This window comes from Marmota marmota, unplaced genomic scaffold (genome assembly GCF_001458135.2).
Source record: "Marmota marmota marmota unplaced genomic scaffold, marMar, whole genome shotgun sequence".
NCBI lineage: Eukaryota > Metazoa > Chordata > Mammalia > Rodentia > Sciuridae > Marmota > Marmota marmota.
Genome location: NW_025999932.1, coordinates 3,005,989 through 3,019,077, shown reverse-complemented (window position 1 = coordinate 3,019,077; position 13,089 = coordinate 3,005,989). Strand labels below are relative to the sequence as shown.

General features: G+C 48.3%; 1 long non-coding RNA gene across 1 annotated transcript; it reads right to left on the bottom strand.

Moving 5' to 3' along the window:
* Positions 1–343: 343 nt before the first annotated feature.
* On the bottom strand, positions 344–11,003 carry LOC107140901. Its single transcript, XR_001503345.2, has 3 exons — positions 10,845–11,003; positions 3,157–3,321; positions 344–2,858 (listed from the first exon to the last, which is right to left on the bottom strand). It is a non-coding gene; the product is annotated as an uncharacterized LOC107140901 (long non-coding RNA).
* Between the last annotated feature and the right edge of the window lie 2,086 nt (positions 11,004–13,089).

The window sequence follows — 13,089 nt, the reverse complement described above, 5'->3', positions numbered from 1 at the left end:
TCTCAGAGATGAAGGGACACTTATTTTGTTTCTGGTGGGAGAGATCCCCTCAAAAAGGGACAGCTATAAAATGATGATGCATTTAATCCTCTCCTCAACTAACACAAGCGCTGAGTCCGGGAAATACAAAGGAGAATGCTTCCCCATGAAGTCTTGCCCAAAAGGCCCCTCATCCAAACCAGGCCTTATGCTGTGTAACTGTATAAGCATCGACATTATCACTACCCAAAATCTGTTTAAATAAGACCATCTGCAAAAGTATTGCAAAACTTCTTTTATGGTTCTGATTCATCTTATGGATGATTCTCTTCAGATGTTTGAAAACATAAGATTCTAACACTTGTGAAAAAATAACTCTGATTGCTTTGTTGTCTTTGATTATCTTAAAATTTTGCTTTATTTTAATCTAAAGGCTAAAAACATCTCAAAACAACAAGTTCAATCTTGATCACTTATGGGACAAAGGTTTGAACAACCTAAGAGCTCGGTAAAAACTTCATTAAATATAATTCACATACCATAAGATTTATTGCTTTAAAGTGTGCAATTCAGTCACTTTAGCTTATTCACAGAATTGTAAAGCCATTGCCACTCTCTATTATCATCCCCAAATAAAACACATCCACAGATCACCCTCGTTTCCCTCCACACCCTCATTCTCTCAGCAACCACTAATTGACTTTCTGCCTTTGGATTTGTGTATCCTGGGCATTGGGATATAAACAGAAGCACAATTTGTGGCCGCTTGTTGTTCCTTCTTTCACATAGCATAATAATGTCAAGGTTCGTCCCTACTGGAACATGAAACAGAATTGCACCCTTTCACAAAATATCCAATAAGCATTCTATTGCACAAACACACTGTGTTTTGTTTATCCATCCATCTGCTGATGAACATTTGAGTTACTCCCAATTTGGTTATTATAAAGCTGATAAGAACATTTGTGTGCAGGTTTTGATGTAGACACCATTTTCAATTCTCATGAGCATAAATCTAGCTGTAGAATTACTGGTCACACGGTAACTCTGGGCCTGACATTTGGAGGAATTATCAACTCTTTTCCAAAGTGGCTGCACCATTTTACAGTCCCACCCATGAAGGACAGGGGTTCCCCCCATGAAGGACAGGGGTTCCAATTTCTGCACATCCACACAAGCCGTTGCTTCAGAAAGATTTCTGTACCTGCATGAATGTTCAGGAACATTCTGAGATAATACAATTTCAACAGGCAGCCGTTCTGGAATACAGCGTGCACTCGATATGGGTCTCATGAGGGGTACGTGAGGTCATCAGAATGTGACCTGCTGACCATGGTCTATGGAAAAGTGCAATTAGAGCTGGGACCCCCACTTCTAAACGTCTTGAAAAACGTCTTGATTCTAGGAATTCACTTCAAAGAACATGATGAAAACACACCATGCCAGTCTCACGGGGGAAGGCAAGGAACGAAACCTCTTTTTATCCCAACAGCTTCTTCTTGATCACTGCCCCATCTGTGCACCAGGTCCTGCAGCACTGTACTCTCACCACGGCATGCGGACCCTCAGACCTCTCCTGAGTGCCTGGAGGAGCATCGTTTGGGGCCTTCAATGACATCCCTGACACAGGCAAGGAATATGGTTTCAGACCTTGAGAAACCACACGATACACGTCCTCAGGGCTGTGACGGAGAAGAGCTTACCACACACCCGTCTCATGGTCTGATGGGATATTCTAAATGGAATTTTATCTTTACTTAGGATTGCTGTGTACCTCCTGTGAAGTCTGTATGCAGATAGAGGTTTTGTTTTGTTTTGTTTTTATTTTGTTCTGTTTTACTGCTAATGACCAAATAGTTTCCTTAGGCATATTTCATGGAAAAAATTAAGATGATGCTGGGCAGTGGCGCACACCTGTAATCCCAGTGACTCAGGAGGCTGAGGCAGGAGTACTGAAAGTTCAAGGCTAGACTCAGCAACTCAGTGAGGCCCTAAGCAACTTAGGAAGACTGAGTCTCAATATCCAAAGTGAAAAGGGCTGGAGATGTGGCTCAGTGGTTAAGCGCCCCTGGGTTCAATCCTTAATACAAAAAATATATATATATATATTAAAAGGTTTAGAGTCACAGCTTGCTCCCCAAGGATCATTAGAAACAACAAACCCAATGAGTCCCAAGAATTCTTTATCTGAATGTCATATTCAATATCTTTCCCCTTTTAAAGTTAGGGAATATTGCTTGTGACACTAAAATACCTTAAATTCTATCCAAATTCTGTACTGTGAAGATTTACATTGTGGAGAGCTCAGCTTTACCCACTGCAGAGAGAAGCACAAGTGGGCAGAATGTGTGGTTCTAGACAGAAGGCCTGTGTGAATGCAGACCAGGTCTTAGGAGATTGCAGGAGGGTCCTAGGCGAATCACCTTGGGGAGCTGAGCCCATGTTGTTCTCAGTGGCTGTTAACTTGCACACACATGTGCTATCACACAAATGCTCACACACACATGCACACATGATCCATGTATTCTACTCCTGTAATTCAGGAGCTAGACCCAGGGAGCTTTGCAGGTCCTGGCTCGTTTTTATCCTTCAAAACTGTCTGCTAAATAGTCGACAGTATCTGCTAAAGTCACCGGATCTCACGACACTCAGCCTATCCGTTCTCCGTGTCCACACCTTTTAACTCGGATTGTTCTGGGCCAGAGCTGATGGCTCTTCCTCAGGAACAGAAAAGGAGCCAGTGGAAGGAGGTTCCAGTCCCTCTCTGGGGTCTTCTGTTTGTGACTGTCTCCTGGTGCTGGCCGACGTCTTCACACTGGACATGACTAACCCGCTGTGCACCTCCCTCTTGCTAAGGGCCCTGGAGGCCGTGGCTGAGTCTGGTGAAAGATCACAAGAAGCCCCTTATTGCCTGAAGTTCACTGTTAGAATTGGGGAATCTTTACACGTGACCTCAACTTGCCCAGGCCACCTTCTACAAGAAAGCAAACTGGGAATGTCATGTGTCAGCAGCTTTGTGAAGACCTGCTTTCTCTAGAAGGTAAACAGGAGGGCAAGCCCCGGATCTGGATCACCCTTGTGTCCCTAGTGCCTACCAAAGACAAGTGTTTGATAAATGTGTAACTACTGATGACTGTCATCCTCCACACACTTGTGAAAAACAAGAATTCTGCTTACGCTCTGGTGCAGTGCGGGCTCCATGTGGTCGAATCATGCAGGTGACAGGGACCCCCTCCCATGGCTCTTCAGAGGGCTTGTGTGTCTGTGTGCACATGCGCACTGCCCGGCACTTAACGGGTGCTGTGTACTTCCTTGGGGTTGCTTTTAGTTTAAGGAAATGATCTGTGTGAAATAAAGATGTTTCCACCAAGTTTTAGTCAAATGGGGTTGATATACAAAAGAGTATTAAAAATTCAAACATATTTACCTTGCACATGAATGCAAATGACTTTAACATAGGCTGAACATTTAGCTTATTTAAAATAAATTATTAATTGAGTTGGTAACCAAAGTTCAAACAAATGCGTGACCATGAAGTGACTAGTCATTCTCTGTCCCTCTTGGCTAGACATCAGCAGATGGACCAGAGGCTGCGCTCACAGGCTCTGCCTGTGCCGGCTTCCATGTGATGACGTGATCCATCACTGGAGAGTGTGTCTTGGCCTAAGTTCGATGTTTCTCCACAATTTTCCTGTTGAACATGGGGATGTACACTCCGGAGGCTCTCCATAAATATTAAGCGAACCAATAATTGGGAAAAAACCACATGCCTTTTTTTAAAACCCAGGCCTTTGTGAGGTTTTAACTTGATGACACTACCATGTAAAATTTAATAAGAAGAAAATATAATCTATGGTGAATTACTTTTCATTTTAAACTTCACTTTAAGGTTTGTTCCAATCAAAAACTTTACAGGTTTCAGATGATTTATATTTTTACCTTTTAATGAAATCTAGAAAAACATCCAAATTCCAGCATCTCTCTAATTTCCTCTTTCTCAGATCTCTTATTCCATGTGTCCATTTGACCTGGCTGTATCCTGCTCTACCTGACTCAGGTAGCTGGTGAGTATGTCCATGGCAGTGCACGGGAAGATTCAGCTGAGTGCAGATTTTTCAAAAGGCCTCGTTCATAAGTAGTCAGTGGAACAGCGGGTGTGTCCTTCTCAACCCGCATGGGCAGTTTGCCTTCAGTCCGTTGGCCACCATGAGGGCACTGCACAGAGGAGTGGGTAGAGCAAAGCCAGGCACCTGCAATGGCCAGCCAGGGGCCTCCCCTCAGAGCCCCGGCTCGAGGGCCATGTTGTCCTAGTAGAACACACAGCTGTTTTTCTACACAGCTGGTCACCATGATTTAGTGTGCACAAATCAAGACCTTTACTTACCTAAGAACAAATCTATGCATGGAAGAGTGTTTTCAGAAAAAGAGACTCAAAACTTCCAAAGTTGTTACCTCAATGCAGTGCTTTAGCCAACTTCCCATACAACAAGATGAACCACTTCTGGCACGGTAAGAATTGCTGTCATGTGGGAAAGTCTCAAGGCAAGCAATCTCCTGCGATTTTTCTTTCTGGATTGAAGAGAACCTAGGTGAAGCCCTGGCCACCGAGTTCCAACAGCACGGGGCGTTTCCTCCGAAGAGGGATTGTTTATTTGCATTATTTGAAAATAGAAATGTTTTCATGCCTTTCCCTGACCCACGCCAAAAAGAAACGACTCTAACAAGCTGTGGACAAGGGACACGTTCCACAGATGAAGGCTTGCGAAGGGGGCTCCCGCGACACTCCGCCACAGGTGCTCAGGAAGCCCGGCGGCCTTCCCAGCTCCTCTCTGCGTGCTATTTATGTATTCTCATTTGCATGAACCTACTCTAAGGTTTTGCCCGGTTGATTTTTCAAGTTAATGATAGGGCACTTGGGGAAAGATTAATGTCAGGAATGCAGAGGTTCAGCAAATTGCTGAGGGTCCCCCACACAATTAATCTCTCCTTCCTAATCCCAAAGTGCGAGGATGAATGAGAGGAAGCGCGATGATGTCGCTGGTGCAACGCTGCAGGAGTGTGGGGCCAGCTCTGCAAGCCACGGCAAGCTCCTGCCCCTGGAAGGATCTATAAATCACTCCCTGCCCCCGTGTCGTGCTTTCCTGCCCAGCCGTCTCCCGTTGGGTGGTCATCATCTGGGTGGCAGCCCTGTAAGAAGGACTCTGGACCAGCTGAGACAGCATCTCAATTAAGGCAGCCGCCAAACTCTGGATGCCATGGATGCCGCTAATACCATCTCCTTATTTCCGCTTTGTCATCCTGAGCTGCAGAAATTCTTTCCAGCAAGGTGCCCTGTGCATCAAATGTGTCTTCCCTCGAGGACGTGCTGTGTCATAGACAAGGGCCATACTCTCAATGGCTGCCTGGTGTGGCCCAGAATCAGCAGGGAGACGGGAGGCAGGTCTCCACTGCACCCCTCTTAAGCCCTTCACTCCTGAGCCCCGAGGCTCTGGGGAGCGGGGGGGAGAGGGACGGCTCTGCCCCTGGAGGAGAGGTGTGGCATATCGCGGGCAAGAGAGTGCTCTGCATGGCGAGGGCCTTGCCAGTCCGCAGCCTGCTCACCTGCCTCTTGAGCACCGCCACCCTCTTCTCCAGGAAGTTTTCTAAGCCTATCCTGAGCATGCCCTGACCCCCTCTATAAAATATTAGCCCAGATTTGTGACCTCGCTCAGGAATAGGACCACAGACATGGTCACTGTGCTCCCCTCCCCTCCACCGGGGGAGCCTGGCACTAGCTTAACCACAGGCCTCCTGAACCAGGTGGGCAGGACCTGTCCAGCCACAGAGCCCTGTGCCCAGTGCCCTGACCCCCTGTGTCCAGCAGCCTCCCTCTCTCTGATGGGCTCCGATGGGCTGGGCTGTGGGCGGGCAACTCGGAGACGAGCCTGGATTATAGAACACAAATAGGAACTTTGCTTTTTGAGAACAAAACAAAACAAATAAAAACACATTTTCCCTGTCACTCTAGGTCCATGGCAATCTGGAGGGGACATGCACTGTTCAGGGCTGAGCCACCTGGCTTCAAGACTAGCCAGGGCCAGGAAGCAGGAGTCCTGGGAATGCAGCTGCCATGCTGGGCTCTCAGGAGTGACTGACCTGATGGCAGCTGTCGCAGGGAACCTGGGCCCCAGAAGTCGGGGCGCGGCTGCCCAGGCTCAGGAGAGCAGACCCCTGATGGCAGCCCTCCTGCAAATGGGCTCATCTGTGGCTTATGACACGGATGCCGCTAATACCGTCTCCTTATTTCCGCTCTGTCATCCTGAGCTGCAGAAATTCTTTCCAGCAAGGTGCCCTGTGCATCAAATGTGTCTTCATGTGCTCAGCATGTGGACAGACAAGCCCAGTTTGAGGGACCTTACCCCTCACAGGAATTAGAGGGCTGTCCCTGTCACCGATGTGGACCAAACTGCTGAAGAGCGCCCCCCACAACTAATGTCCCCTTCCTGTTCCACAGTCCTTCTTATAGTCTCTGTCACCTGGGAGGTTCTGGACAGGGGTCGAGGCCCCATGCAGCCTCCCATGGTCTGGTAGATGGATCTGTGACTCTCTGAGTCCATCGGGGCTGCTGTAAGCACCTTGAGCCTGGGCACTCTGTCGGAGCGGAGATGTGTTTCTCCCAGTTCCAGGGGAGCTTGGGGGGCGGGACTCCAACAGCAGGTGCCGCAGGCAGGCTCAGGGTCTGATGAGGCCTGCTCTCTGCTCTCTGACAGAGCCCTGGGGGCTGTGCCCACTGGGGCAGGAGGAACAGAAGGGTGGAAAGAGGCCTAGCTAGTTCCTGCCAACCCTTGTGACCTGATCACTTCCCCAAACCTCTTGCTCCCACTACAAGGGAGGCAGCTCAACATGAATTGGGGGACACCATGACAGGCTCAACCAGGACTTGCCTTCTGCCGCACCCCGCATCTGCCCAGCACGCTGTTGCACGCGTTAGACTCCAGGTCAGGGGGAGGGGTCAGCACTGGACAAAATCCCATTGTGAGCCTGTGGCCTCTCCCAGTGCTGCTCCCGGGGACCACCCAGCTCTGCGCGGGGGCTGAGAGCCACATGTTGACGTCAGTCACGTGTGTTTATGTCTGTGCCTGAGTCTAAACCATCAACTCCAGGACCCGAGGCCCTTGGGAAGGCTTTCATCCCATCCCCTGCTCCACAGCCCAGATAGAAAACGACCTTGAAATTCCAAAGCCTCTTTGTTGTTCCAGGGAAGAAAAAACACAGGTGAGAGAGGGGGCTGCTGGGGCTGGACCTTCTCCTTGTCCTTACATAAGAGCGGCTTGTTGATCCCCTCGGAGTTCAGCGTGAGCCTTAGGTGGAGTGCCAAGCTCACCCATTCAGGCAGACAGGACCAGCTGCCATACAGCTGCATACAGCCCTGTCCCTAAACACACTCTGACAGTCTCGGGTGGAAGTGGCTTCAGGGCCGCTGTGTATTGGTGTCATGGTTGCCAGCAGACAAGGGCTTGGTCAGGCCACATGGCCCCCATACAGAGCACTGCACAGGTCCTGTGTTTGCATGTGCTAGGGAGGGGTACTGGATCATTATGAAACTGACCCCCACGAGGTAAGTGTGTGACCCTCGCACACAAAGGAAGAGAAAATGGTCCACAACAGGACCACGTGCACACTACCTTTCTCTGGGGTCCCAGACACCTTAGGGGGTGAAGAAAAACAGAACTACAGCCAATTATAAAAAATAGTCCTTTCTCAGAGGCTCGGGAGACTAAGGAGGGAGGATCACAAATTCAAAGCCAAACTCAGCAACTTAGCGAGGCACTAAAAAACTCAGTGAGATCCTGTCTCTAAATAAAATATCAAAAGGACTAAGGATATGGCCCATTGGTTGAGTGTCCCTGAGTTTAATCCCTGGTATCAAAAAATCAAAAAAAAAATCAGTCCTTTCACTTCTGACCTCTGATACCCACCAGCATTTGGGTTGCCAAGTGCATCTTTCCAAGTAATACAAAGGAGACCAAGATGCCAATATCACCACCAACCCAAGTGCCAGGAGAACAGCCTCCTCATTAAGCCCCAGCCCCAACCCCAAGTGCCAGCCCCAGCCAACTGGATCCTGATCCAAGCAGAGCAGAACAGAGTCTTCTCAGGACTGGTGTTAAACACAGAGGCCGAGGCCACGAGAGCCAGAGTCACAGAGTCCATCCTCATTATTCCTGGATAACGTGTCTGCAAATACACCTTCTCATTAAATCACAAGTCAAAGTCACAACAAATTGAAAGACTTCCGCTGGCTTTTGTTCTTGATTCTGGAGTTGAACGGCCTCAGAATAAGAAGATGTTCAGGGAATTCAGGCCTGTGAAGTCGACAGACAGCATTTATGGACAGAGAACATAAGTGGCACCAGACTCCTCAATGGGTTATGACTCAGTGTTTGATTGAATCAACAGGCCATAGGGGCTGGCTGAGCCTGCCACTGTGAGGGAGGCCAGTTCATGAGCACACTCCTATGGGCACACACAGCTGGCCCCCGTACCAAGCCAGGTCACAGCTGACCACACTTGGAATTAAGCAGGAGACCTCCCCAGGCACAAACTGGATTTAATTTAACGAGGCACTTTCTCCTTCCCTCAAGGATGTGTGCAGAGCAACAAGCCAAGTCACTTAGATGCCGGTGCTCCCAGCAGGCCCACCAAGGCGCCTCCCCGCCTTGCTCAGCCCCCGCACTGCGCACCAGAGCCTCCTGCACCTTTCAGCTACCATGTCTTGGGTTCTTGTGCTTTTCAGTGGTGATTTCACTGTTTTGAATGGCCCAAGCACCATGCTAACATACTACCCAATTTTCCTAAGCGGATAAGCCTCCACTGTCCACTCCCAAGCCAGGTAAAACAGAGTGTGTTGGAGAGGCTTCGTTCAGACCTAAGACAAGGTACTATTGTCCTTGAGGTCCGTGTTTATGCATCAACAGTTCATGGGACATAAGGTGTCTTTCAGCAGAAACATGGATAAAACAAATCTGTCGATCATTCGATGAAAACGTGGCCAGAGGCACACAGGAGCGGATTCTCCACTTCCTCATGAAGCAATAGTTCAGTATTTGACAATTCAGTGTTTGAGGCAAGTTAATAAAATGTTGTATCTGTGAATGATGAGAATCAGCTATAGACTGGTCCAGGCAGGTAGAAGCCCAGAACTTGACCTTCAGAGAGCAGCAAGAAGGTGGTGATGAGATGTCTGCAGGAGAACTTCCTCATCGTTGTCCCCCCTGCAGCCTGGTTGTGCATCCTGGCTGGTCCCTTCGAGGTCCCTGCACCCAACCAACCACTGTGCATGGGGACTCACGCAAGCGTGGACGCTTCTCTGTTCCCCGCATACAGGTTCTGTTGATGGAAACTACCCCGAAGTAACCAGCAAACTCCTCATAAGATGATTCACAAACTGAGTCATGCATGAAATATAAACAGATATTAGACCATGACAGTTATTTTCATCCTTGGCCCTGACACAATGCAAGAGAAATTATCAGATAAAGTTTTAGATCCTGGTCCACAATGTAATGACCTGTGTTTCCATGCACTGAGTTTCTAGTTACCATGAATTTCCTTGAGAGAACTCTTCCTTCCTTCCTTCCTTCCTTCCTTCCTTCCTTCCTTCCTTCCTTCCTTCCTTCGGGAAGGACTAGAAGGGCACTATTTTAAAGTCTCCCTATAGTTGCCCACTAAAGAAATGTCTCCTCCCTTTTATGCTTTACTACAGCCAAAAACATAAATCTTGAGAACAAGTTGAACTCCCTCTGCCACAACACACCAATTCAAAGCCAAAGGTCACCTGACATCAGAGTTAATAGACAGCATTTTGATTAGACAGTTTTACGAGAAACACAAACTTATTTGGCTTTGCAAAGCTACTTTCATTTCTTTGCTCTTCAGGATAATTTGTGCGTTATATGAAAGATCAAAGCAAATCAGGAAAGATCAAAAAAAAAATCTAACATATCTCCCCATTTATTTACCTGCTGTGATTGAGAAGTTAATCATTGCTACAATTTATAGAAGGACCACTCTCCCGACTGTGTCAGGTAGGATCGCTGATGCACTTGACATCTTGTAAGGTTATTATCACGAGCTCCATTTACGAGAGGAAACCGAGGCAGCACACAGATTTGAGGCGTAGACCCAACCCACAAAGCTGGTGCTACAACCCCTCTGCTTAACTTCAGAGCCCAGCTCTTTCACTTGCCTGTCGTCGTGGACAAGGGGAGCATAGCTCCCACAAACCAAGAATAACCAGCATGTGGCATTGCCCACACGTCGACAACACCACCACCATCCCACACAACCGTGGCACCCACCTGAGACTAGCAAACTGACCTCTTCATTTCAAGGACATTCACCCTTGTCTTCCCAACAGCAGGGTGCCTGGGATGCCACTGGGGCTGGCCTCACCTGGGCCCAGTCCTGAAGGGCCTCTGCACTGCCCCCAACCCTCCTCTCCCTGGAGTCGGCTCCACCCCACAGGCGGTGGCTCTTAGGCAGTGGAGAGTGAATCTGGAGAGCCCAGTGTCACCTGCTTCAACCTGGCTGATGTGCAGTAAATAGAGACAAGCCTTTCTTGTCTTCCAGAATATGTCACACTTCACACACACTTTAACAAGCACGAGGCTTGACTAATGTGCAAAGTACAAGAAAAAAACACACAACTGGGAATATTGTCCTCCACGGTAAATTTGGCATTTTCTGTTAAGAGCACTTCTAGTACAGATATATGGTGTGCTCATGTGTGTGACCCACTGACTGTCACTGTGGCACCAGTGACATCCAACACATGGCAGAGGTTTTGATACAACCTAATGATGTCCACACTGAACTCTATTCACAGGATCTTGTCCACTCCAGCCCACAGGGACGTCCTCCTCGGTTTTCCACTTCACGAATTGTGTGTGTGTTGGTGCTCAAGGTATAAATGAGATAAATTCAATGGCCTTACTCTGCAGGGAAAACCCAAACGGGAGCCAATGCCTGCTCGTCAGTCTTCACCATCCCTCTCCACGCCCCCAACACCCCCACCCCGCTCTGGGATCTCCTCGGGTCGGCTGTGTAAACTGTGTAAACACAGTTCTTACAAAACACTGTGACTAAGTGCCCTTACTCATTTCTGTTTGTCAGGGAACACCAGCTCCAAAATACACTCTGCCCTCGCTGCAGTGACAGACAAACCCCATTTTTCCTCCTTAGATCTCACCCAGGGGGCAACCCGGCGCCTCCCTTAATCCCAGCCCATTGTCCTGGAGGGGAACAGAGTTGCCTCTGACAACAGATCGAGGCAGCATCCCCCAGAATTAGGAATTCCCTCACAACTTCCACCCACTCTGTCCTTTATCTCTCAATGAAACACAATGTCATAAAGCGATTGTGTCAATGGCTTTCTAGAATTGCTCTAACTGAAACTTGAGCTTTAGCCTCTGAACTTGATGTTGCGAAACTTCACTAGTAATACAGTTCAGCCCTCTATTCCTAACTGTCCACACCAATTTCTGTTGCCCTCAGGCAGGAAAAAGCTGTCTTACATGAAAGTTACTCAAAGTTCCCAGCACAAAGACAGCAATTTCCACATACACTTTCTGTTTATCAGCTTACACTAAAGCTAGAAAAATTTCTGGCTGGTTTTCCCCTTATTTCTCTCCTCTTGTTTTATTCTCTTGGTCCCTGAACAAATGCCGAATCATGTCCAGGAAACGTGGCTGTGTGCGCCTTGGAACCACTCGGTTCCCTGGCTGCCCACCTGGAACTCTCCTCAGCACATCACAGCTCTGTTCCCTTTACAATGTGGGCTGGGGACCAGCCTTTTCCATGCTACTGACACAGTCTGTATGTTACTACATTTAGATGTGTTCTGGAGTGGTGCGAAATGGAGAAAGTGCCAGCAAAATAAGTAGAGAAAGGCGAATGGTATTTGTGGCCTGGCTTCACGGAGGCAGGCAGAGAGCAGTGACTGTTTACCACCTCACTAAGGTGGAAAGGCCTGGGAGACCTCAGAGGAAGTTGGGGCGAAGTCAGCTCTGCCAAAACCCAGTTCTCAGTTCCAAGGAACCCTGGGGAGGCTGAAGGGGAGAACTCCAGCCAGATCCTCGCATCTCAGCTTTTGTATTTCTTTGTCTGAACTTCCTCACTTGTGAGATACGATACCATCTTCCTACTTAATGGTATTATAAAATGATCATTGAAACATGGTAAATTTGAATTATCTGTGCACAACTTGAGTCTCCAGTAAATAGTGGAGGAAGGGGAGGTGGCAATCCGAAGGCACCCATAGGATAATTGCACCAGAAGCCATCATCAGCGGGTGTTTGGGAGGCACAAATCATTCCATGGACAACTTGATTGCTTTCTTGATGGAATTGCAAGATTTACAGATGAAAGAGACGTCTCGGATGATGGTTGCAATACATTTGATACAGTGTTGTGCAAAACCCCACTTGCAAAATATGTTTGTGTACATTAGGAGTGTCATGGGAACAAAGAGCCAGAGATGGAGCAGGGAAAGACCAGGAGCAGATGGCTGTGCCCCTGGCTCTAAACCCAGCTCACAGCAACAACCACCTTTTCTTAGGGGTTTAAAACTCTGCTGAAATTCAGCAGTCGGAGGTAACGAAACATGTCAACCCTGTTGAATATTTGAAATTTCTGACACTGCAAAATATCTTTGGGACTCTGGATCGACCCATTTCTTAAGCAAAAGTTAAGAGATGCATAAAGCTCCGGTGATGTCAGGAGCAGGGTAAGTGCCATCAGGATGGCGGAAGCCTGTGTTAGAGGCACTCGTAAAACTGACGATTGAAGGCAGCGCAGGCCAAGGACGCCGAGGTACAGGCAGAAGTCAAGAAACCTCACTGTCCATCAGTGATGCCCGGTCCCTAGTAGCAGTGAGGCTGTCAGTGGGGAAGTGACTCAGGATGGGTCCACTGTATGCACCCCCCACAGTGAGCTCCCACAGTGGGCCGTGGTACAGACGCAAAGAGCCATGTGCTGAGAAACAGGACTCGCCCGGCTGCCTTGGGGGCTCCCACCGAAAACAGCTGTGCATTGCAAATTCTGAGCAAAATAACCTCCAATTTAGAACTC